Here is a 26,242-nt window from a genome sequence, read left to right as displayed (position 1 = left end):
AAAGGATGAATACCCAACTTTTGTAGTAACATGGACGGGACTGGAAGAGATTATGCTGAGCGAAATAAGTCAAGCAGAGAGAGTCAAGTATCATATGGTCTCACTTATTTTTGGAGCATAACAAATAACATGGAGGACGTGGGGAGATGGAGAGGAGAGGGAGTTGAGGGAAACTGGAAGGGGAGATGAACCATGAGAGACTATGGACTCTGAAAAACAACCAGAGGGTTTTGAAGGGGCGGCGGGGTGGGAGGTTGAGGAACCAGGCAGTGGGTAATAGGGAGGGCATGTACTGCATGGAGCACTGGGTGTGATGTCAAAACAATGAACACTGTTATGCTGTAAATAAACAAATAAAAAAATAAAAAATAAAACACACACACACAAAAGAATATAATGCTTTCTCATATTTTTATAATTTTATAAAAATTATCATATAACAAAAAATTGTTAATTTAAGCATAATTACTCCTTTTAAAAAATGTCTAAAGAAATATGACTAATCTAAAAATTCAAAACATGTAAAAAATGTAACCTATTTATTTTTGATAATCGATTTACTTTTGAGCAATCTTTTTCAATCTACTCAATGGACCCAAAATACCACAGAACATGGGGCTTTTAAAATTTACTAAAAAACAGTGCTCTGTCACAAAAGCAGTAGAGATGATGGCTAGAAGAGTCTGGATATTTTTTGTCTACTTTGTTTTTTTTGCTCCTATCTCTAATAAGAGCATTCAAAGGATTTTTTCCATATGTGTTTATTGTGAATTTATTAAAAATGGTTACACTGAATTAGAATGGCAGAAGGAAATGTAGTGATAACTAATATCCATTTGAACTTGAAAGGATAAGATCATGATAAAAATTGAAAAGGATGTTGAAAATCTCTCAAGGATCGTCAAGAAGTAGAAATTCAAAGAGAGTAAGAAAATTAAAGAACAAAATCTGAGTATATTTCTAATTTGAATAAAAATATAGATTTACTAGATACTTTACAGTTTATGAGACACTTTGATATTTATACTTTTTCATAAATAACCTTAGCAACCTAATGCAGCTTTTATTCTTGTAAGTGATAAAATTGAAGCTTAGAAAAACTGATTTATACATAATCACACATTTGTGGGGCAGATCTTGTATATGAATTTAGTATGTTAGTTTTTTATATACCCCAATTGATACTTACACTAATATCTTAAGTCAGTCACTTATGTTTAGGAGAAAATATTTTAGGTCTCTAAAAATGTATTTCAGTAGCTCATTGTTTAAGGCCACTGATAAATATATGAGTCTAAGCTTATATTTTTCAATGTCTAAAAGGCTGTTGAATTAAGAGCTATGCATAAAAGATGGAGATCACTCTGGGAAACCATACATAGTCATCTATGTGAACTAGAAATTTATGTAAACTGGATTCTATGTAAACTGGAAATAAATGAACATAATGCCTTCAGTTATGTGCTGAATGGATGATTTGAAAAGTTCATATTCTGAAACATTACTGAAGAAGCTTTGAGAACAGTTTAAGTTCTTAGCAATGACATACAAACTGAGTTTGATATAAATTCAAATTCACAGAAAAGGTAAAAGAGTTAATTCACTAAAAATAGAGACTGAATTGCTAAAAACGTGGTAGCAGAGTAAACTTCCATTGGTATAGATTTTTATAGTTTGACTCCCCAGGTAGAATGTAGTATTTCTGATGGTAGGGCAATAGTTACTCACTTTTTTTTTTAAAATGATGTTAAAATCTATTTTAAAAAATATTGCATAATGTAAGAAAAATAGTCTTACCCATTTTCCGTGTCAAGTGATGGTATTATTCTCTTGATTTGAAGGAAATAATTCTATTCCCTTTCTTTCCTTTTATCTAAGAGGTAAGAAAAAAATCACTAAATTACTGGAAATTTGGTAGCTTTAACTTATTTAGGGTTTGGAAGGTTGTTTACCAAAACCTAGTTTTTAAGACTGGACAGAGAAGAGGATAACTAAGGTTTGAAACTGAAAAAAATCCCAGTTATATTGACTGGATTCAAGGTACAACTGGCATCAAGATACAAACTTTCTTGACTGGGCTAGGCAGGGCTCTGTTAACCTAATGTGATCTGCAGAGCAAATCTGACCATGATGCACTAGCACTGTGAGGGGGCGGGCAGTGAAACAAATTTATACTCCAAGATTTCATTTAGGTAGGAATGTCCCTTAGAAGATTGGTTGGTTAGTTTTATATTTCTTATTCCATGAATTATTTCTATTATTTCTCTCTTGAGGGTAGTTGATCACTTCATGTTGCTATATTAAAGCACTATTTTTTATGGAAATTATTTTCAAAGAAAGATTGTTTTTATTTGAGAATTCAACAGGAGGCAGTATGGCAAAGTGGAGATGAAATCTATGGGACAAATGAAGAATTTGGCCTTACCCTGGAGTAGGGGCAGTTTATTTTACTACAGCAAAGTATATGGGAAAAGATGCACATGTAAATATAAATGCACCTTCCTACATTGATGGTGGGAATGCAAGCTGGCATAGCCACTCTGGAAAATAGTATGGAGGTTCCTCAAAAAGTTGAAAACAGAGCTATCCTACGACCTAGCAATTGCACTACTGGGTATTTACCCTAAAGATACAAAGGCAATGTCTGAAGGGACATGTGCACTTGAATGTTTATAGCAGCAATGTCCACAATAGTCAAACTATGGAAAGAGCCTAGATGTCCATCAACTGATGAATGGATAGAGAAGATGTGGCATATATACACAATGGAATATTATGTAACCATCAAAACCCACAAAATCTTGCCATTTGCAACGACATATGGATGGAACTAGAGGGTATTAAGTTAAGCAAAATAAGTCAATCAGAGAAAGACAATTATCATATGATCCTACTGATTTGAGGAATCTGAGAGGCAGGGCAGTGGGTTGTGGGGGAAGGGAGGGAAAAAGGAAACAAGATGGAGCCAGGGAGGGAGACAAACTGTAAGAGACTTTTAATCCCAGGAAACAAACTGAGGGTTGCTGGAGGGGAGGAGGGTGGAAGGGATGGGGAGGTTGGGTGATGGACACTGGTGAGGGTATGTGCTATGGTGAGTGCTGAGAATTGTGTAAGACTGATGAATCACAGACCTGTACCACTGAAACAAATAATACATTATATGTTAATAAAAAAATATAAATGCAGTAGTCTTCTGATAGCTTCTCTCTTCTTGGTGAAAGAGGAACTGAAGCTACCAAATGGAAGTGATGGTGGGAGGAGATGTAAAAGATCTGAGGAAGGACAAGAGGGTTATGAAATAGATGCCAAGGAGAGTAGAATCTACAGACTGACTGCTTGGTGAGTATAAAGATCCTTGTTGGGATCATGAATTTAGAGTGAGACCACAAGCACGGCTGTGTGTTTTTGTCCAGCCACTTTAAGCTGAATGGGTGAAGGTACAGGGAGGACAGCAAACTGGCTGTAACCAGAGTTTATTCAGCACAAGGAAGAAGAGAAAGCATCAGGAGAGTTCAGGACAATTATCCCTGCTGACTGTTTGGAAAACTATACTCCCTTCTAAAAATATAACTACTACCTAATCCCTTTTTCTGCTTTATCTTTTCCTTTAGCACTTATTATCTACCATATTTTATATTTCTCTTGTTTACTGTCTCTATTACAATGAAAACTCCACGAGGCCAAGGATGTTTTTTCTGTCAAGTTCACTGTTATTGTCTTTTAAAAGGTATGATTCCTCACTGGAAAATGGCAAAGCAGCTTCACACTCCCCAAAGCAGTTTCACTACCTAACAATGCCCTATGGTTTAACAAAGAGAAATGACTGGTTGGTTTATTAGCTAGCAGCTATTTTGAAAGAACTGGGTGCTTTGGATATAATTTTGATCTTCTAAATTGGTAATATTAATTCCTTATTATAATAAAAGGGCCTTAATTAAGATGATGGTGGTTTCTCTAAAATTTTCTTGAAAAAAAATTTTTTTTAGATTTTATTTATTTATTTATTTGACAGAAAGAGAGAGAGAGAGAGAGAGCATGCGTGTGCACAAGCAGGGGGAAGGGCAGGCAAAGGGAGCAGCAGCAGGGAGCCCAATGTGGGGCTTGATCCCAGGACCCTAGGATCATGATTGAGTCGAACGAAGGCAGATGCTTAATGGACTGAGCCACCAGGCACTCTTCTCTAAAATTTCTTTAAGTAGAAGAGAGTAATAAAAAGTAGACAGTGATAAGAAATGCTACTGGGATACATGTAAGAGCCAGATGAGAATATCCCTGTGGCTACCTTCTTTTTAACTGGGGAAGGGATGGGAGAGTAAAACTAATTAACAACATGGATAAGAGGTATCTCTGGCATACAGTGTGGAAAATGGATTAGAGGGAAGACAAATTTAGGGTTCCAGAAATCAATCAGAAAGCTGTTGCAGGAATCCAGGTAAGAATTGAAGGTTGGCCTAACCTAAGGTACAGGTAGTGAGGATAAAGGCAAATGTCTTTGAAAAACATTAAGGAGGCAGGATTGGACAGACTCAGCAACTGACTGTGAGGGTACAGGAAAGGACAAGGAGAGAACCCAGTGCAATCTCCACTTGTCATTCTATGGACCATATCCACATTGTTTTCAAGATTCTGACTATTGGAAACCACAGGACTACTTTAACACCTGAATTTTAGCTAAAAACACTACCAGAAGTCTATGAAAAATAATTTCCAGTGTTCAAAAGAATTAAGTCATGGTGATGGGATGACAGGTAGCATACTGAGGTTTTTCTGTTTGTTTGTTTGTTTTTTTTTGACACTAGTCTCATTCTAGGAAACTCATTTGAATCATGGAGCTACCTACTCTGCTTCCTCATGAAGCTGACCTTGCATACCAGAATTCAGGCTGAAGGGATTCTTCTCTGGTCTTGTACAACTGGTGGGAAAAACGCCTCTAAAATGTTACATTTAGGGGCGCCTGGGTGGCTCAGTGGGTTAAAGCCTCTGCCTTCGGCTCAGGTCATGATCTCAGGGTCCTAGGTTCGAGCCCCACATAGGGCTCTCTGCTCAGCAGGGAGTCTGCTTCCTCCTCTCTCTGTCTGCCTGTCTCTCTGCCTACTTGGGATCTCTGCCAGTCAAATAAATAAATAAAATCTCCCAAAAAAAAGTTACATTTCAATAAGCAACTGAATCACCTATGGACTTTTTACAGAATACTTATCAAGTGCCCAATACTATGTATGGCCTTTATGTTTACATAAATTGTTATGCTTATATACACATATTCTTCAACAAATATTATGTGACAATAACTACTGATGTATTGGTGCCCATGAATATACATGCAGAGTTCACATAGATTTGTAATATATGACCAATGTGTACCTGAAAATTTAGAACAGGAGTTCAAACATGAGTTTAAACATGGATAAATAATCCTAGACACATTGTTTTGTGTAATAGTTTATCCTCTGAAAGTATGATCTTGATTATGAGCAATACTAGTTTTAAAAAACTTTTTTCACTCAATCCTGCTGCCTATGTCTTGGACTACATATTCCTTTAACATCAATAGTTTTCATAATAATTATTAGAATGGGTAGCATTTTCAAATGTTTATGAGATGAAAAAAAGTTTCACTATAAGGCAGTAGCATAATTATGGGAATTTATGTTTCTTAGTTTCTCGGATAATGGGGACACATTACACTTTATGATGTTTCACAAAGTTCAAATGCTTTCAAAAACTAAAATTATTCATAAAGGATCAAAATTGGAAGGAGAATTTGTCCTAGAAAAGAAACAATAATTGAAAAAAATCAACTAGCTTTCATTCATCCATTCAATAAATTATGTTCTGAGTATCTACTAGGGTTGGACACTCTTTTATGGTCTAGGGATATAGTGGGGAACACAAGAGATAAGTTACTTTATAGAGCTGATATTATTGTGAGGCAGAAAAGATAAAAAGTATAAAGAAATAAATATAAAATGCAATTACTGTTAATGATGAATACTATAAGGAGAAACAGAAGTGGGTAATGGGATGTTGTAATTTCTTAAGAGTAGGACCTTGTCTTACTCATTTTTGTGTTTTATAGGATCTAGCAGAATGCTTAGAAAAGAGTGGCCACTCAGATGTTTTTTACGCAAATTAAAGTGAGTTTTTAGGTATCTGCTTTTGTTTCTGGAAGTACCTGTATAAATTTGCAAACTGAAGTATTAGACACTTTAAATTGCAATTTTGAAGTTAGTTCTGAACTTAATGGAGTCAAGAGATCCCAAGATACAAATAATCTTGCTGAACACTTTTGAAGCTGTACAAAACCCCAAATCAGAGCATATTTGGATACTTTCAGGTAAGTTTACTAATATAATAAAATTTTATATTTAATATATTAATAATATAATAATTAGAATATAATTAAGTATACTAATTATATAAATATATATAAAATTTTAATGTGCTTATATTCTTGCAGAGTTTATATCATTTTAATAATCTACATGTAATTTTTAATACAAAGATAATATTAAACCAAACTGACTTACTCATTATTTTTTTTCCTCAAGAACTATGAAAAGTGTAAAGAGACCCACAAAGAAGGGGCACTGCCTTTTTCTTAAGCCTGATGCAAAATATCTGCCAAATGACAAAAGCTTTTTCAGAGTAGATTTACAGTTTCTAATCATCAAAGCATGCTGACTGAAGAAAAAGCTATTATGTTAGAAAATGGGATGTTAAATCTTTACAGGACATCCTCAGTATGGGAAGTCTCTCACTAAGGAAGAAGCACAGTTACGAATTGTGCTACATTTTTAAAGATTTTTTAAGTTCTCAGCTAACATGACAGGCACTTTTTCATCTCTCATTTCAACATTGTGGTATAAATAAATCAGAGTTAGGCACTTCTGTACTATTAAAATAATGTATCCTTATATCCTAGGCTTATGACTCCAAACTATTAGTTGCTTCAAGGTATAATATAGTTGTTTTTAAATGTTGCCTTTTTTTTTTTAAACAAATTTATAAATCACTGTATTTTTTATTTTTTTCTAATTCCTTTGCCATTAGAGATTAAAATATTAGGATGATTTTTAAAAAATTTAATTTTTTTCAGTGTTCCAAAATTCATTGTTCATGCACCTCACCCAGTGCTCCATGCAATATGTGCCCTCCTTAATACCCACCACTACGCTCACCCATCCCCCCCACCTCCTCCCCTCCAAAACCCTCAGTTTGTTTCTCAGAGTCCACAGTCTCTCATGGTTTGTCTCCCTCTCTGATTTCCCCCAACTCACTTCTTCTCTCCATCTCCCAATGTCCTCTGTGTTATTCCTTATGCTCTACAAGTGAAACTATATGATAACTGACTCTCTCTGCTTGACTTATTTCACTCAGCATAATCTCCTCCAGCCCCATCCATGTTGATGCAAAAGTTGGGTATTCATCCTTTCTGATGGAGGCATAATACTCCATTGTATATATGGACCATATCTTCCTTATCCATTCATCTGTTGAAGGGCATCTTGGTTCTTTCCACATTGGGGTACAGATGGCCCTTCTTTTCACTACATCTGTATCTTTGGGGCAAATAACCAGTAGTGCAATTGCAGCTACTACAAAGCTGTGATCACCAAGATAGCATGGCACTGGCACAAAAACAGATATGCCTGCAGAACAGAGTAGAGAACCCAGACATGGACCCTCCACTCAAATAATCTTTGACAAAGCAGGAAAAAATTTACGGTGGAAAAAAGACAGTCTCTTCAATAAATAGTGCTGAGAAAATTGGACAGCTATGTATAGAAGAATGAAACTCGACCATTCCCTTACACTATACACAAAGATAAACTCAAAATGGATAAAGACCTCAACGTGAGGCAGGAACCTATCACAATCCTAGAGGAGAACACAGGCAGTAACCTCTTTGAGATGCGCCACAGCAACTTCTTTCAAGTCATGTCCCCAAATGCATAGGAAAAAAAAAGTGAAAATGAACTTTTGGGACTTCATCAAGATCAAAAGTTTCTGCACAGCAAAGGAAACAGTCAACAAAACAAAGAGACAACCCACAGAATGGGAGAAGATATTTGCAAATGACACTACAAAGGGCTGATATCCAAGATCTATAAAGATCTCCTCAAACTCAACATACACAAAACAGATCATCACGTCAATAAATGGGACAGTAGACATGAACAGACACTTCTCCAATGAAAACATACAAATGGCTAACAGACACATGAAAAAATGTTGTCCTGACTCAGTTTTTGAGGCCCTAGCTAGAGGCCCATCAGTTTCCCTTCTTGTGCAGCCAATGAAATTCATACTCCCAACTATGTTGCCTATTGGGCTCTCATAATCGGGGCTACTATACAGTTGCCTTAACTGCCTCAGGGCCAGATATCAGACAACCCGAGTCCACTGAAATCATTCAAATTAGCCGTTCCTAAAACTACTTACCCTGCCCCATTCCTTCCATGGAAACTACAAAAGAGGGACCTGCCCACTGTTAACCCTACTTCCTTTGCCTTGAGACCAACGCTGGTGCTTTCCCTGAGTGGTCTTGTGTTTCCCCAGGAACAGTGAATGTAAGAAATTATAGAACTCTTTCCCATGTCTCTCTCTTGATCTATGTCTGGCCTCACTGTATCTCAAAGTAATACAGTTAAGACACAAAGGTATACAACATATTTTAGTTAAGAAATAATACTAATATCGGGGCGCCTGGGTGGCTCAGTGGGTTAAAGCCTCTGCTTTCAGCTCAGGTCATGATCTCAGGGTCCTGGGATCAAGCCCCACATCAGGCTCTCTGCGAGGCGGGGAGCCTGCTTCCTCCTCTCTCTCTGCCTGTCTCTGCCTACTTGTAATCTCTGTCGAATAAATAAATAAAATCTTTAAAAAAAGAAATAATACTAATATCAACTGTCAATATTTGTTAATTAGAAGTAATATGTTTCGTAAGTGCAACATTGGTTCTAATGACCCTGATGCTAATTCCCTGTAACAGTTCTAATTGATCTATTCTGTAGCTACAGTCCATTTCAACTTCCAGGATGCTGTAATTGACCAGAGACACACGTAAACAAAAATCATCTAAAGATTTTTACCAGGTCTTCACTAAGACACATCAATCATTGTGCTAAATGAGATGGATATTTTTGAAGACTATATGCTTGGATCCAGTAAAAGCACATGAAGCCATGCAGACTATCAATTCATGAAAAACTCTACAACACTTTAAAAGCATTAAAGAAATGAAAATATATCAAAAAAATCCCAAGACAATTATTGAATGGATGTTCATAATGAGAAAAATAAGCAGAACACAGGAACATCAAAGCTTCTTATGCCCTGGAAGGCACTTACAATACCCACATATTTAGGGTCTGGTTCTGTTACCACTCAGAGAAGGGGGTGTGGGACCACACCCAACATTCATCTGGGATCCCAAGGGGGTACTCCTTTAGGATAAAGGTGAACCATATCTTAATCTACATCCCTCCTTGCAAAGTCATATAGGACTATAGAGAAGCTACTTTGGTCATAAGCAAAACAGGAGAAGAAAAAAAAGAAACATTTCTGTGAAGTGGCCATAGACCAGCCATCTTACAGATTTACCTCAAAGAACAAATATGTACGGAAGGCCAGAAAGCCTTCCTTTCATCATGTGCTTAAAACCAGAAGTGCTCTATGGCACCCAGAAGTAGCAAAGGCAAAGCCTCTCTATGTAAACCCCATAACAAAAATTTTCCAGGGCAATTACTAGCAAGTAGCTAGAGAAACCAGACAACTTGCAAAGAACCAGCAGAAAAAACCTGTCTGGTACTGAATTTACCAGATGTAGACTTTCAAATGTTTACTATTTTAACAGAAAAGCAAGGCAAAATGGGAAATGTCAGCAAGAAACAGGAGGCTGTAAGAATGTAAAATGGCAGGTATGACAAAGTTAAATAGAACTTCTAGTAACAAAAAAACCTTAAGATAAAAACTCAATAGACACATACAGCAGAGTGAACACAAAAAGAGAACTTATAAAATATTAGATTTGAAGAAACTGTCAGAATACAGCACAGTGAAAAGAAAAAGATGGAAATAAAGAGAGACATAGGAATGTAATATAAAAGTCTAACATACCTTTGAGCAGAGTCCCAGAAGGATGGGAGAGAGGGAATTGCACAGGGGCAATATTTGTTTTGTTTTTAAAATCAAGCTTATTGTGGTATAATTATGGAAATAAAATGTAGCCATTTTGAGTATAGAGCTTAGTAAGGTTTGACAAATGTGTACACCCACTTATCTATAATCACAGTTAATATACAGAATATGTCCCTCACCCCAAAATATTCCCTTATGACCCCATGTAGTCATTCTCCCACCCCCAGCCCTAAGCATCCACCCTATTGTCACTAGATTAGAATTGTCTCTTTTAGGGTCTGTGAGCACTCCAATGGCTCTTCAAATCCATTCGTTAGAGACTGGGATTAAATGGCTTGCTTTCTTCTTGTTTAAAAAAAAAAAAAAAAGAATTGTCTTTTTTAGAATTTCATGTGTGATCATACAGTATGCACTCTTCTTTGGCTTTTGTCTCATCTCATTTTTGACAATCATCCATGTTCCACTTATCAGTGGTTTGTCCCTTTTATCACTGTGTGTTTATCCACACAATTCTTGATGGACATTTGGGTTGTTTCCCATTTTGGGCCATTATAAATAAAGCAGCTACAAATATTTGTACAGAAGTTTTTTTGTGTGAATCTGTTTTCATTTCTCTTGCATAAGTATCTATGAGTACAACTCCATGGTCATATAGTAAGTACACACTTAACTTTGCAGTAAACTGACAAACTGGTGTTATCATTATTGAACTGTAAGATTTGTTTTTAATAATCTGAAACAAGTTCTTTGTCAGTTATACTATTTACAAATCTTTTTCTCAGTCTTGTTTTCCTTTTCTTCAATGGTGATTTTTAAAGAGTATAGGTGTTAAAAACAAAAAATAAAAAAATACAATGTAGTCTATTAATTTTTTTAATGAATCGTTCTTGTTGTGTCCTATGTAAGAAATTTTTGCTTTCCACAGATTTTCTTCATGTTTCTTCTACAAATTTTGTCATTTCCCTTTTATGTTTAGGACTATGATTCATTTCAAGTTACTTTTGCATATTGTGTGATGTAATGGTATTGGTAGGTAGACTCTAAAATGGCCCCTAATTTCCCTACCTCCTGGTATTCAGAAACCCACACTCAAGGGGCAGAGAGGGAGTTATACTCAATGACTTGCTTCTAATCAATGGAAAAAGGTAAAAGTGATGGGATGTCACTTTAAAATTAGGTGTAAAAACAATGAATACTGTTATGCTGAAAAAAAAATATTAGGTTTAAAAAAGACCACAGCCTTTGTCTTGCTTTCCCCTCTCTCCTTACTTCCCTTTTTCTACCTCTTTCTCTCTCAGCTCTCACTCTGAGGGAGGCAATCTGCCACACTGTGAGTACACATATAAAGAGGCTCATGAGGCAAGGAACTGACATCTGCCAACAACAGTTAGCACCTGAGGCCTGCCACAGCTTTAGCATGAACTCAGGAGTGAATCCTCTCCTCTGAAGCCTTGAGATGATTGCAGTTTCATGACAAATCCTGAGTCAGAGGCATTCTGGTTCAGACATGCCTGGATTCCTGACCCACAGAAACTGTGAAAGAATAAATGTTCTAAGCCACTAAGTTCTGGGGTAATTTGTTATATAGTAATCAGTAATTAACAGAAAGGCTTTTCATCAAATATGGAAAACTTTGGGCCATTATTTCTTAAAAAACTAATTCCTACCTCTACCCTTCGTTATACCGCTTGATATTGTGTCTCTGGTCACTGAGACTCTCTGCTTATTTTTTTCATTTTTCCCCGGCTTTTGTCTGTCTTCAAGTTCTCTGATCTGTTCTTCTAAAGTGTGTAATTTGTTAATCACAGCCAGTAAATTAAAAACTTTCCAATATTATAATTTACATGTCCAAATTTCCATTTGGCTCCTTTTTGTATACTCCATTTCTTTTCTTATCATCTTCATGTGTTCCTTTAAATCACTGAGCATATTTATAATTGTTAAAGTTCTTGTCTATTAATTGTGCTACCTCTGTCGTTTCTGAGTGTGTTTCTATGCACTGTTTTTTTTTTCCTGGCGATGGGTAACATTTTTATTTACCTAGTAATAAAAGTTTTGGATTTGTTCTTGCAGGCAGTTAAATTACTTGAGAACGTGCTAGATTATTTTGAGGCTTGGTTTTTAAGTCTCGTCAAGGTGAATTTAGAATACCTTTCGTTCTGGGCTGGTTTAATTCTATTAATAAGGTGAAGTGACTCTGGAATCTTTACTGCAGGCACTATGTATTCAACAAGGATTCTCCACTCTGGCTGGGCAGAACTCTAATATTTCCCAGCCCTATGTGAGGTGTTGATGTTTTTCAGCTTACAACTCCCTTGACATTATTTGCCTGGCTTCTTCAAGTTTTACCCTATGAGTGAGAACACATTCAGAAGGACTATGCAGATTTCTGAAGCTCTTTCTCTGTGTAGTTCTATCTTCTCTGGTTCTCTGCCTTGAAATTTTCAGTTACTCAGGCATCAGACCTGGCAGTGGCTGAGATTACCTTCCCTGAACCATGGTCCTGAAAGGATCCTTAGGCAGAAATCCAAGATGATTCTACATTTTATCTTGTTTCTTGTCTCTCATGGATCAGAAAAAAACAATTGTTTCAAACATTTTGTCCAGTTTTCTAGTTGTTTCTGTTGGGAAGTTAGGTCTGGTACCAGTTTCTCCATCATAGCAGGAGGCAGGCATTCCCAGAGGCCATATCTGAAGGGTTGGTATCTAGCAATTTTCTGAACCAATACTAATCTACACTAACAAAAGGCACAAAATACAACAAATGAAATGAAACCCATACTTAGATATATCACAATGAAATCACACACACACAAAAAACATTTTAATAGCCACAGGAAAAGATTACTTTCAAAGGGGTGAAAAGTGAAGTGGACAGATGATTTCTATACAGAAACAACAGCAGTCAGAGATTAACAAAATGTTGTTTTTAATTTTCTGCAAGAAAATAGCTTCATCATGGAATTCTGTCAGCAAGCAAAATACTGTTCAAATATGGACATAAAATAAATATATTTTATAAGCATAAGTTGAGAATTCATCACCAGAATATCCTCATTAAAGCAACTTCCAAAAGATATAATTTAGATACAAGGTAAGTAGTCCTACCTGGAATGTTTGAGATATAAGAAGAAATGCAGAACAAATAAGGTGGTAAATATATGGGCTAATAAAAATGAACTCCAATTATATCAAACAATTAGTGGGGAGAAATAAAAATACTACAAAGCAGACTTTTAAAATGTGGCAACAATAATATAAAAGTTGGACAAAGGAAATAAATGGTTCTAATATATTCCAAAGTTCTTGTATTATCTGGCAGGAGGATAAATGCTTTGACTAACTTTAGGTTTTCCTATGGTAAATATATATGGCATAACTTCTAGGGTAACAACCTAAAGAAAACAGTTACTTAATTTCCAAAGCTTAGGGGGAGAAGTAGAATGATTTTAAAAAAAACCCCAAAACACCAAGTTGGTAAAAAAGATGAGAGAGGAAAGAAAAAGAAAGCAAAGATGACAAAAATAGAAAGTACTAAAATAAAATAAAGATAACAAATCTCAATATACTTTGGATTACACTGAATATAAATGAACTAAATGGTCTAAAACAGAACCATATACTGTTTCTAAGAGACAGATCTATGGAAAACAGAAGTAATTAACAAAAAGATAACTAAAATATCCCCACATGTTTAGAAATTTAAAAATGTACTTATAACACATGGATTGAAAGAAGAAATAATGAAAATTAGAAAATATTTTGAAGTAAATAAGAGTGAAAATACTAGATATATCAAAGCTCATATGGTAAGGCTATGCCCGAATCTGGGAAAAATCTATAACATTTAATAATCCATTCAAATTAAGAGAAAAGAAAAGGTGCAAATTTGTGAGCTATGCTTCTATTTTAAGAAGACAGAAAAGGAACAGCAACATGAAAGCAGAAAGAGAGAGATAATAAAGTACAGAAATAAAATACATAAAAAATATAAAATTAAGAGAAAGATTAGTTATTTATAGAATAATAAAACATAATACTCTGGTGGGAATGATAAAGACAAAACAGACTAGGTACAGATAATACTCGCATCAGTAATGCAAAAAGGGTTATCATTACAGATACTTCAGACGTCATATATTGTGGACACACTGCACCCAAAATACTTGAAAATTCAGAAGACATGGATACATTTATAGAAAGATGTAATTTCCAAAACTGTTTCAAAGAATAAAAGAAAATTTGATGATTCTATAACTGCTCAATGGAATTAACAATCAAAGATATTACCACAGAAATCCCAAAATCCCACCACTATTACTCCAGGCCAAGAGAATTTCATTGGAGAGACCTACCAAATATTCAAAGAATAAACATTTCTAAAATACAAAGTTTATGCAAAAACAGAAAGCACTGGTCTCCAATTTCTTGAGGCTGGCATAACTTTGATACTACAACTTAACAATGAAAGTTCAAGAATGGAAAGTTTCAGGTCAATCTCTCTAGTGAACACGGATGAGAAAATACTAAACAAAATACTAGCAAGCCAAATCCAGCAACACATAAGAATGTATTCCAACTGTATTGGTTTTATTATAGGAATGTAAACTGATACACTAGCAAAACAACTATCATATGATCTCCCTGATATGAGGACATGGAGAAGCAACATGGGGGGTTAGGGGGATAGGAGAAGAATAAATGAAACAAGATGGGATTGGGAGGGAGACAAACCATAAATGACTCTTAATCTTACAAAACAAACTGGGGTTTGCTGGGGGGAGGTGGGATTGGGAGAGGGGGAGGGGGCTATGGACATTGGGGAGGGGAGGCGAACCATAAGAGACTACGGACTCTGAAAAACAACCTGAGGGTTTTGAAGGGTCAGGGGTGGGAGGTTGGGGGAACAGGTGGTGGGTAATAGGGAGGGCACGTTTTGCATGGAGCACTGGGTGTTGTGCAAAAACAACGAATACTGTTACGCTGAAAAAAATAAATAAAATGGAAAAAAAATTTATCCCACTAACAGATTAAAAAGAAAAAATAAAATGGTTACCTCAAATAATACAGGACAAGCTTTTATAAAATGCAATATTTATGACAAAAACTAAGTAAAATGAGAAGGAAACATCCTAAATCTAACAGAAGTTATTTTCCAACACACAAAACATCATACAAAAGACAAAGATTGAAATCTTTCCTTCCGAAATTGAAAAAAAGGCCAAGAATCCTTGACTATCACTCTGATTCTGCACTGTACTGGCGATCTCATCAGTGTAATAGGTGACAAAGGGAAATAAAACAGATGATGACTGGAAATAAATAAAACTGTTATCTTCAGAGATGGTATAATTATATATAAACAAAGCCCAACACATGCATTAATGTCTTATAGAAAGCAAAATGTACAGGTATGAACCAAAGTTGTAATAAGACTGGCTTTTAGACTAAGTGTTTTTAAAAAAATGTATTAGTCTCTTAAGGTAAAAAAAAAAAAAAAGTAGAGTTATATTTTGTTTCCTATATAATGCAGGAGGCTAATGCATTTTGGAAAAAATTGTTTATGTTTTTGGACACAATGTATAAAGGCATAATTTTGTGATATCAACAACTGAAAGGACGGGGGCAGAGCTACACAGGATCAGATTTTTGGATGTTATGTGTAATCCCTATGGTAATCACAAAGAAAACAGCTATAAAATATACACAAAGAGAAATGAGAAAGGAACTCAAAGGTTTCATTAAAGAAAATCAACTAAACATAAAAAGACAGTAATAAACAAGAAATGAGAGACAAAAAAGCTGTGAAGTATACAGAAAACAAAAAGTAAGTCCCTCATCAGCTTTAAAAGAGGAGAGATTCTGGCACACACTACAACATCGATGAGCCTTGGGGATTTGGTGTTGGGTGAAGTAGGGCCATCACGGGGTGGGGGGGGGGGGACAAATACCATGTGGTTCCACCTATATGAGGTACTTAGAGTAGTCAAGGTCATGGAGACAGAGGTGAAGTGGTGGTTTCCAGGGACCAGGGGAGAAGGAAGAGGGCACTAGGAGAATTTAGTTTAATAGGTACAGAGTTTCCAATTTTTAAGATGAAAAGAAGTTCCAGAGAAGGATGGGTCATGATAGTAACATTACAAAGTGAATATACTTAATACCACTGAAATGTATACTTAGAAATGGCTAAGGTGGTAAATGTTTTATGTATATTTTACCACAATTAAAAGAAAAAGTGGAATCAATCCAAAGGCCCATCAATTAGTGAGTGGATAAACAAAATGTGGTATATATCCATTCCACTGACTCATCAATAAAAATATACTCAATACTGATCTATGATGCAATATGGATGAATCTCAAAAACATTATACTGAGGGAAAGAATCCAGATGCAAAAGAATACACAATGTGTGATTCCATGTATAGGAAATGTCCATAACAGGCAAATCTACAGGGTCAACAAGTAGATTACTGATTGCCAGAAAGAGGACGTTGGTACTGCCCGCAAAGAGGCATGGCAGATTTTGTGGTTTGATGGAAATGTGCTGAAATATGATTGAAGTGATGCTTGCACAACTCTGTAAAACTATCATAAATCAGTTAATTGTATGTTTAACAGAGTGAGCTATATAGTATGCAAATTATACCACAATAAAGCTGTTGAAAAATCCAAAAGAATCTACAGCTTTTTGTATTGAGCAAGGTTAGTGGTAAAAAAAAATCAGTATCAAAAAGCATTTCCATTTCTTTATACAAGCAAAGGTCAGAAAATAAAATCAGAGGTTTTATTTATAATATAAAAATATTGATGACTAAAAAATACCAATTAAATCTAATAAAGACATGTAAGACTTGTACAAAGAAATTAATAAACCTTACTGAGAGGTGTTAAAAAGATGTAAACAAATGGAAAGATTCATGTCCAAAAGACTAGAATCTTTAAATTTTCAAATTATTTTAACCTGATTTACATTTACTTAGAGAGCCAATGTAATCCCAAACAAAATCTCATCACATTTCTTTATGGAACTTAAGAACATAATTTTATGAATATTAATTTATATAAATATGGAAATGTCCATGGCTAACAACAGGTATTTTTGAAAAACCGATTAACAGGAGGGGCTCTATCAGATATCAAATCACTTTTCTAGTCTTGTGTTCTTTTCAAAAGTATCTTCTAAAGCTATAAAGAACACAGCAGTATGGCAATGATATAGGATAGACTGACAAACAAGTGAAACATAAGAAAGCTCAGAAACACACACACACATTTGGACACAAATTATGACAAAGGGGATACTACAAAGTAGTGAGGAAATGACAATTTTGTCACTAAAGGATACAGGGATTAATGGCTACACTTGGAAAAAACAGACTTCTACCTTACTCTGTACACAAAATCAATTCTGGATTAAATAAGAACTTAAATGTAGAAGGTAAAACTATAAAGCTTTTGGCAGTTAAGCTGAAAGAGAATATCTTTAGAGGTCAGGATAGAAAGAGAGTTCTTAAAATAAGACACACAAAGCAGTTATCATAAAACCAAAGAGACAAATATGACTCCATTAAAATTAAGAACTACCAAAAGAGAGGAGCTGGGGAGGAGAGAAATGATAAGCCACAGAATAGGAGAAGATATTTGCAACACTTGAAAAAAAGGTAAACAACTCAATAGAGAAATGGTTAAAAGGCCTGAAGAAAAACTTCACAAAATAAAAGTTCACAAGGCCAATAAACACATAAAAAGATGCTCAACTTTGTTAGAAATATGAGAGTTGCAAGTTAAAACTGCAATGAGAAACCAGTAGCCGTTAGAGTAGCACAATTTAACACATCGGGTTTAATTCACTGAGTGAAGATGAGGATTAGCAGTAATTCTCATATACTCTACTACCTGCAAGAATGTAAATAGCTACAATTATTTTGGGAAACACTGAGGCATTTTCTACTAAGGTTGAAAATATGCATACCTTATGACTCAGCAATTCCAGTTTTAGGAATATGCCAGAAGAAGGAATGTCTACGTGTATCAGGATAATAGAGAGTAATAAAAATGAATCCCATTATCCAGTGTACTGCTAACGGGCATTTGCATTTCTTTCTTTTCTTTTTTTTTTTTTTTTGGCATCCATAGTTAGGTTTTATTTTTTTAAATTTTTATTTTTTTAAATTTCTTTTCAGTGTTCCAGAATTCATTGTTTATGTACCATACCCAGTGCTCCATGTAATATGTGCCTTTCACAATACCTACCATCAGGCTCACCCAACCTCCCACCCCGCTCCCCTTCAAAACCCTCAGTTAGTTCCTCAGAGTCCACAGTCTCTCACGGTTCGTCTCCCCCTCCAATTTCCCCCAACTCCCTTCTCTCCATTTGCATTTCCATAAGCATTCTTGCAGCAGTTATAGGTACAATCTTAAAGCTATGGTTTATTTTTGCCTGATTCCTTTCTTTCTTTCCTTCCTTTCTTCCTTCCTCCCTCCTTTCCTTCCTGCCTAGTTCCACTTAAATGAGCCACAGTGAAAGCTTTAGGAGAAACAGATTAGTAATTCAGCAATGAAGTGGATAATGAAACACTTGAGCAGAGATCAAGTGAAAATCAACTCTGTGGAAACAGTATTCTATAACATAATTAAACAAGAACTCTCTTCTGCAGTATTTCTTTCTTAGATATCTGTAGTCATTATTTTTTAGTGTCAAGATTTATTGCATCTTATAAAAAGTAGATATATTTCATTATATAAACACTTACTATTATAGAATTTATAAACAAGGAATCATTAAAGATGTCATTTACTGTTAATTTTGGTTACCAATCCCTTTACGTTCCAGCAGATATGTTCCTCCAAAGTTGTTATTCATTGCTGAGCTTTGGATCTTTTCTTCTGCAATGTATTTCCCACCTTCGACTCTTACACCAGATCAATGTTTATTCCTAACATCTATTATGCTTGAAATACTGAAAACTATGTTTTAAGTAATCAAAGAAGCCTTTTGTTATCCTGAATTAGTTCACTGGGAAGAGCTTTACCTAAAGATGGATGACCTTCCGATCCAGTATCACCTAGTTAATATTATCAGTAGGTATTAAAGGAACTGAGTGATTATATGAAATAACCACAGCTACCCCTCACAGAATGGCTAAAATCAACAACACAAGAAACAGCAGGTATTGAAAAGGATGTGGAGAATAAAGAACACTCATGCATGGTTGGTGGGAAAGTAAACTAATGCAATCATTCTGGAAAACAATGTGGAGGTTCCTCAAGAAGTGAAAAATAGGACTTTTCTACACTTTACAATTTACAATTGCACTACTGGGTTTTTCCCCAATGAATACAAATACATTATTTTGAAGGGACACATGCACCCCTATCTTTACAGCAGCATTATTCGCAATAGCCAAGATATGGAAGCAGCCCAAGTGTTTATCAGTTGAAGAATGAATAAAGAAAATGTGGTATGTATGTGTACATAAACATATACACATATAATGGATTATTACGCAGCCATAAAAAAGAATGAAATCCTGCCACTTAACAATGACATGAATGGAGCTGGACAGTATAATGCTAAGTGAAATAAGTTAGTCACAGAAAGACAAATACCATATGATTCATTCATATGTGGAATTTAAGAAACAAATGAGCCAAGGGAAAAAAAAGAGACAAACCAAGAAACAGACTCTTATAGAGAACAAACTGATGGTTAAGAGAGGGGAGGAGAATGGGGCATTGGGCTATATAGCTGATGGAGATTAAGGAGTGCACTTGTGATGAGCACTGGGTACTGCATGGAATTGCTGAATCACTATATCGTACACCTGAAACCAATACAATGCTGTATGTTAGGGGGTGCTTGGGTGGCTCAGTGGGTTAAAGCCTCTGCCTTCGGCTTAGGTCATGATCCTGGGGTCCTGGGATGAAGCCCCGCATCGGGCTCTCTGCTCAGTAGGGAGCCTGCTTCCCCTCTCTCTCTCTCTGCCTGACTCTCTGCCGACTTGTGATCTCTTTCAAGTAAATAAAATCTTAAAAAAAAAAAAAATGAACAGGAATTAAAAACTTAAAAAAAAATAAAATGTTAATTGAGAGCTATGCAACAAAACAAAACAACACAGCTAACAAAGTTTCATGTTTTCAAATTTATTCTGCATATTCTCACTAAAAAAGTATTTCACTCAATTTCTTTTTATGATTATAGCCCATCTGGTTTAACGTCACCAGTGTGTTCCCATCTTCCCCTAAGGTGATTCAAGTCTACTCTTTTTTTTCATCTTCACTCTGTTCTGATCTTTTATGTATACCACATGTGGGGACAACTCTATTTTGTGTTCTGCCTCAATTTATGTTTTGGAGGAAAAATAATTTGTGAGAATCACTGATTTGTCTATAATCGAAAACAACTATACAAATTTTCCTTCCCAGAGCACTTACTTTACAGGTTATTTTAAAAGAATGAACCAGAGCGTTTAAGATGATTTCAGATGTAAAAATTCAATTTATAGGACATTTGTTGCATAAATTAAGGTGTTTATTGGTCAAAAATATTTTTTCTTATATATGAAAATAAAAATGTACAGAATCTAAGATCTATAAGACTTAAAGTCTAAGACATCTATAATTTTTGAAGATGTTCTTTGATCTTCCTGAATAAAATATCCTACCAAAAAATATGGATGATCTTACAACTCACAGACTCCTATGTAATAATGGGACAACTCCAGGGAATCATGTAAAAATTCCTTAATAATAAAGTGTGATTATTCCTGAAGTCACAAGTTTTAAAGGGCCTTAACAAGTTTTCTAGCCTGGATGAAAGCAATAGATAGGGTTGTGTTAAAACTATTTTGACAGACTCCAGGCAATTACATTCTATATTCTATGTGCTTTCTTTTGGCAAAATACTTTGCTTGATACTTCAGAGAATACAGACTAAAATAAAACACATTCACTATCAATAACCTCCTGGGAGTAATTAGCTCATATGTACAAGTTACATATACAATATTAAGCCAAGCCTAAGACATCTAAGAAAAGTATTTTAGATGTTTAGAGTAGGATAAAGATTACAAGAGTCAGAAATATTTCTTAGTAAAACATACGAATAGGTACTATAAATGAAATGTTTGTATGTGTATATGAGTATGTGTGCAGACATAGATATACCTATACCATAAATAGTCACCTGTCAGTTCAAGTCAGGTCTCGTTACCCGAACTGTAGCCACCTAACTTAGGAAAATTCTACTGTTAGAGTTTTTTCAAATCTAAAATTGCAGACAATGGATTATGGATCTTTATAAATTTTTTAAAGCTTTGAGTTTCCTCATGTGTAAAATGGAGAGTGTGATGGTTAATTTTATGTGTCAACTTGTCTGGGCCATGGTGCCCAGGTGTTTAATCAAGCACTACTCTGGATGTTTCTGTGAAAATGTTTTAGTTTTAGGTTTTTTAATTTTTTAAAAAACATTTTATTTATTTATTTTTCAGAGAGAGAGCACAAGCAGAGAGAGGAGTTGAGGGACAGGGAGAAGCAGGCTCCCCACTGAGCAGGGAGCCTGATGCGGGACTTGATCCCAGGACTCTGGGATCACGACCTAAGGTGAAGGCAGATACCTAACCGACTGAGCCACCCAGGCGTCCCTGTGAAATGTTTTAGATGAGATTTATATTTAAATCTTTGAGTAAAGCAGAATGCCTTCTATAATGTGGGTGGACCTCATATAATTAGTTAATGGCCTAACAGAACAAAAAGCTTACTTCTCCCAAGCAAGAGGGAATTCTGCAAGAGATGACCTTTGAACTTGAACAGTAACAATGGCTCTTCAGGTGTCCAGCCTGAATGTCTTTAGACTCAAATTCCAACTCCTTCCTGAATCTCTAGTTTGTCTGTTTTTTCCCTCAGAAACACTTTAAATTTGCTAAGCTCCACAAGCACATAAGCCAATTCCTTAAAATAACTGTTTTACACTTAAACACACATACATCCTATTAGTTCTGTTTCTCTGGAGAACCCTAATACAGGGAATATTAGAGCATTTACTTCATAAAGTTTTTGTGATCATTACATGAGTTTGTAAAATGTCAAATAGTATATATTCAACAAGTTATAGCTATCATAAATGTAATCTTTAGACTGATGATCATTTAAGTCTATTTTATATTACATGGTTTCCTATTTCCTTACGTAAACATTGTGAACTGCTCAGCATCACTAAGTTATGATAAATACATGATGGCAGCTTTGGACTACAACAACTTAGCTAAGCTGGAACTACATTTCCCAGCATTCCCTTCCCTGCCTGGTCCTGAGTTGGTGTTGACCATAAAAGAAATTTGTGTAACAGGTTCTGAAGGGTGACAGGGCACCTGTCACTGTGGCAATTCATGCACATTGTTGCTGATATGTTAGGTCACTATGTTGGTGTGCAGCACTACTTGGATCCACAGAAATTCTGTCTTCTACCTCTTGGCAGATGTCTTCTTTCAGCCTCTTGAGTCATGTGCAGAAGCACAGTAAATAGTACCAGCTTTTCCTGCAGGTCACCAATGGCAGTGGTTGGAAATGATGACAGATAAATGAAAACAGGTTTCCAGTTTGTCCTTAGAGTTGCTTTCATTCATATCCAGCTTTTTTTCATGACTTCTAGCTTAGCTGGCCCATAGTGACTTCAGGCTTAACAACAGATGCATTGCATTGACTTCTCTACCAGCTCCCACAACTGTGTCAGACCTAATTCCCAAAATAAATTCCATATTCTTTATCACTCAGAGTAGCTCTGTTTTCCTGAACAAACCCTGATACATATAGGAATTGGTTTCAATTCCAGAAGTAGTCCCAGAGTAATATAACCTCATAAATGAGTACTCTAAACTGGTTCTGGATTATCTGGAATTGGTTCTCTGCTTTGATTAATTTAAAGGTCACTGATAAAGGATACAGTGGTAATCCATGCTGTACAATGGCAAAATACTTAAATTATCACCTATATAATCAAGTGCCTATAAAGGATAAATTTTTGAGTGACCAAGTAGTTAAGGACATAAAACACTACTGAATGAAGAACATAATGGGATTTCTAGGTACACTGGAGAACTTTGAGGATCACAATTAAAGAGCTCAGAGTTTTAAATTCTGAGCTCAAAGTCCAGATTAGGAACCTGAAAGCTCTTATGACTACCTTAAAAGAAACCCTATCTCCTCCGGTTGCAAAGCTGAGATTTCTGATAATCAAATGCAAAATCTAACCCTGTATGTGACTAAGTTATAACACAAACTGAATTCCCAACCCTGCAGGGTCTCTCTTTCCCTGAAAATTGAGATGGGAATATGTGTTCAGACAGTCTCCAGTGAAGCTGGGTCTTGAATCTCTAAATTCTAGCATGTCTCCTTTGCCAGTAGAAGCAGTCCTTCCACACTATTTGGAAAGGTAAGTATCCTCTGCCTAAGGAGTTCGTAACAGTCTCCCCTGAAGGAGCTGCTTTACAAGGAAGAGATGATTCCCTTCAGGATTCACCTCGCCATCATTCATTCTTTCATTCCCTACTTCTATATCTACAGCCAGTCAAGTCTGATAGACTCTAGGGAATGACCTTCAAAACAAGACCCATGAGGAGGCAGAATACCCTAAAATTATTACACAATTCTGCCAATTGTATGTAGACAGAACCTGGGGAGTATGTGCGAGAATGGGTCCTAAGGGTGCCGTATTACAGAGGAAGAAATAACATTAGATTAGGCCAAATTTTTCAATGTGGGCTCACAAAGCAGATATTATGGATTCAGATTAGCTCAAGTGTCTTGATTTCTTTGGTTAGCTGAACATAATTTGGGCTCAAGGGTGACCTATACTGAATGATATTGAAATGTAAAAAAATCCTTGTTACGGTGTAAAGCAAGGTTTGTCAACTTTGGCACTTCTGATATCTTTAGCTGGAAAATCCTTTGTTGTGAGGGGCTGTTCTGTGCATTATAGGATGTTTAGCAGCATCCCTGGCATCTGTACACGAGATCCAGAATCATCCCTACATGTCTTTGGATATTTTCAAGACAAATGTTCCAGGGAGGGGAGAAGGACAAAGTAATCCCCATTTGAGAATCAGTAGTGTAGAGGAAGTTACTAAAGGCTGGGGGAGACTGGAAGACTGCAGCCAGTTTTTTTTTTTTTTTTTTTTTTTTAAATATAAAAGCAGCACATCCATCCTTCAACTCTGGCCCTCAGGAGGGTCCACAGGACATTTTCTCCACAGAGACCGAGTGAAATACAGTCATGAGAGTTGCTCCAGTACCCCTGCGGAGCTCTGTAGTGTTTCCTGAATTCAATGTTGATGATAGCACCCTTAAATCTCCAAAGAAAATGTGGTCATCATTACTAGAAGGGATAGCAGAGTTGAAATAGTTCCCAGGAGAGTTTGATCAGCAGAGAGAGATCTTTGGGATCTGCTAGTCTGATCACTGTGACCCTAGAACTGAAATAGATGGGTGATCTACTACTTGACTTGGAGAAGTAGAAAAGCAAACCTGACTTGAATCACTATAAGAAAGTGTTACAGCCCTATAACCATTTCTCAGACTTGAGTCAGGTCACAGACTCAAAGCCTCTCAATAAAGAAAGGGGTTGCAGGTTCCTTTAAAAGGAAACTGTTATACATCCACATACATAGCCTTCCCCTAAGAGATCTGTGAAGACCTAATTCCTAAAATTAGGTGACCAAGCAGTGGGGTGCAATGGGTGACCAAGCAGTGGGGAAGGAGGAATCTAGACACCTTCAGGATTACTGGACACTGTTGCTGAAAAAATTCCTAGAGACCCAAATAACACTGTGGTCCACCAACTAGGACAGGTTTATGCAGATCAGGTCATCAATGAACTCTTGGCTTAAGTCTCACAACTAGTGTGTCTATAATCCTATTCTGTGTTTATTTCCCTGGTTCTGGGATGCATAATCAGAACAGACACATTGAGCTACTAACTAGCAAAATCCCTATGTTGGTTCCCTAACCAATGAAGTAAGGGCTATTATAGTACTGAGTAAAAGAAAAGTACAAAAAAAGCTTGATTTTCTCCTTTATCTTTTTTCAGAAAGAGCCGGTTCTATAGGATCTTCTAAAGGTGACCAAAGGCTTTTTTTAATTTAGTATCATTCTGAAGTCATGGATTTTTAATATATTTGACATGTTTCAATTTACTGCAGATGTTCTTTTTGATGTTCAAATTGAAGAGACTGTCTTTTTTCCATTGTATATTTTTTCCTGTTTTGTCGAAGATTATTTCACCATAGAGTTGAGGGTCCATATCTGGGCTCTCCACTCTGTTCCACTGGTCAATGTGTCTGTTTTTATGCCAGTACTACGCTGTCCTGGTGATCACAGCTTTGTAGTAAAGCTTGAAATCGGGTAACGTGATGCCACCAGTTTTGTTTTTGTTTTTCAACATTTCCTTAGCAATTCGGGGTCTCTTCTGATTCCATACAAATTTTAGGATTATTTGCTCTAGGTCTTTGAAAAATACTGGTGGAATTTTGATCGGAATGGCATTAAAAGTATAGATTGCTCTAGGCAGTATAGACATTTTAACAATGTTTATTCTTCCAATCCAAGAGCATGGAACAGTCTTCCATCTTTTTGTGTCTTCTTCAATTTCTTTCATGAGTGTTCTGTAGTTCCTCGAGTACAGGTCCTTTACCTCTTTGGTTAGGTTTATTCCCAGGTATCTTATGGTTCTTGGCGCTATAGTAAATGGAATCGATTCTCTAATTTCCCTTTCTGTATTTTCATTGTTAGTGTATAAGAAAGCCATTGATTTCTGTACATTGACTTTGTATCCTGCCACGTTACTGAATTGCTGTATGAGTTCTAGTAATTTGGGGGTGGAGTCTTTGGGGTTTTCCATATAAAGAATCATGTCATCTGCGAAGAGAGAGAGTTTGACTTCTTCCTTGCCAATTTGGATAACTTTTATTTCTCTTTGTTGTCTGACTGCCGTTGCTAGAACTTCTAATACTATGTTGAACAAGAGTGGTGAGAGTGGGCATCCTTGTCGTGTTCCTGATCTCGACGGGACGGCTGCAAGCTTTTTCCCATTGAGGATGATATTTGCTGT

General features: G+C 36.0%; 1 protein-coding gene across 4 annotated transcripts in view; it reads right to left on the bottom strand.

The window, feature by feature from the left end:
• Positions 1 to 26,242, bottom strand: part of SCLT1 (sodium channel and clathrin linker 1) — a 199,482-nt gene that overhangs the window by 30,380 nt on the left and 142,860 nt on the right. Inside the window, exon 19 of one of the 4 annotated variants that reach the window (XR_006817479.1) lies at positions 1,798 to 1,873. The exons of the other annotated variants lie outside the window; for them this stretch is intronic. The gene's annotated coding sequence lies outside the window, so the exon portion shown is untranslated. The remainder of the gene's footprint in view (positions 1 to 1,797; positions 1,874 to 26,242) is intronic. 4 annotated transcript variants of the gene reach the window in all.

The sequence above is a fragment of the Meles meles genome, chromosome 2, assembly GCF_922984935.1.
Source record: "Meles meles chromosome 2, mMelMel3.1 paternal haplotype, whole genome shotgun sequence".
NCBI classification, from domain to species: Eukaryota; Metazoa; Chordata; class Mammalia; order Carnivora; family Mustelidae; genus Meles; species Meles meles.
Note: the sequence above shows the minus strand (reverse complement) of the source record. Positions and strands in the feature narration are given on the sequence as shown.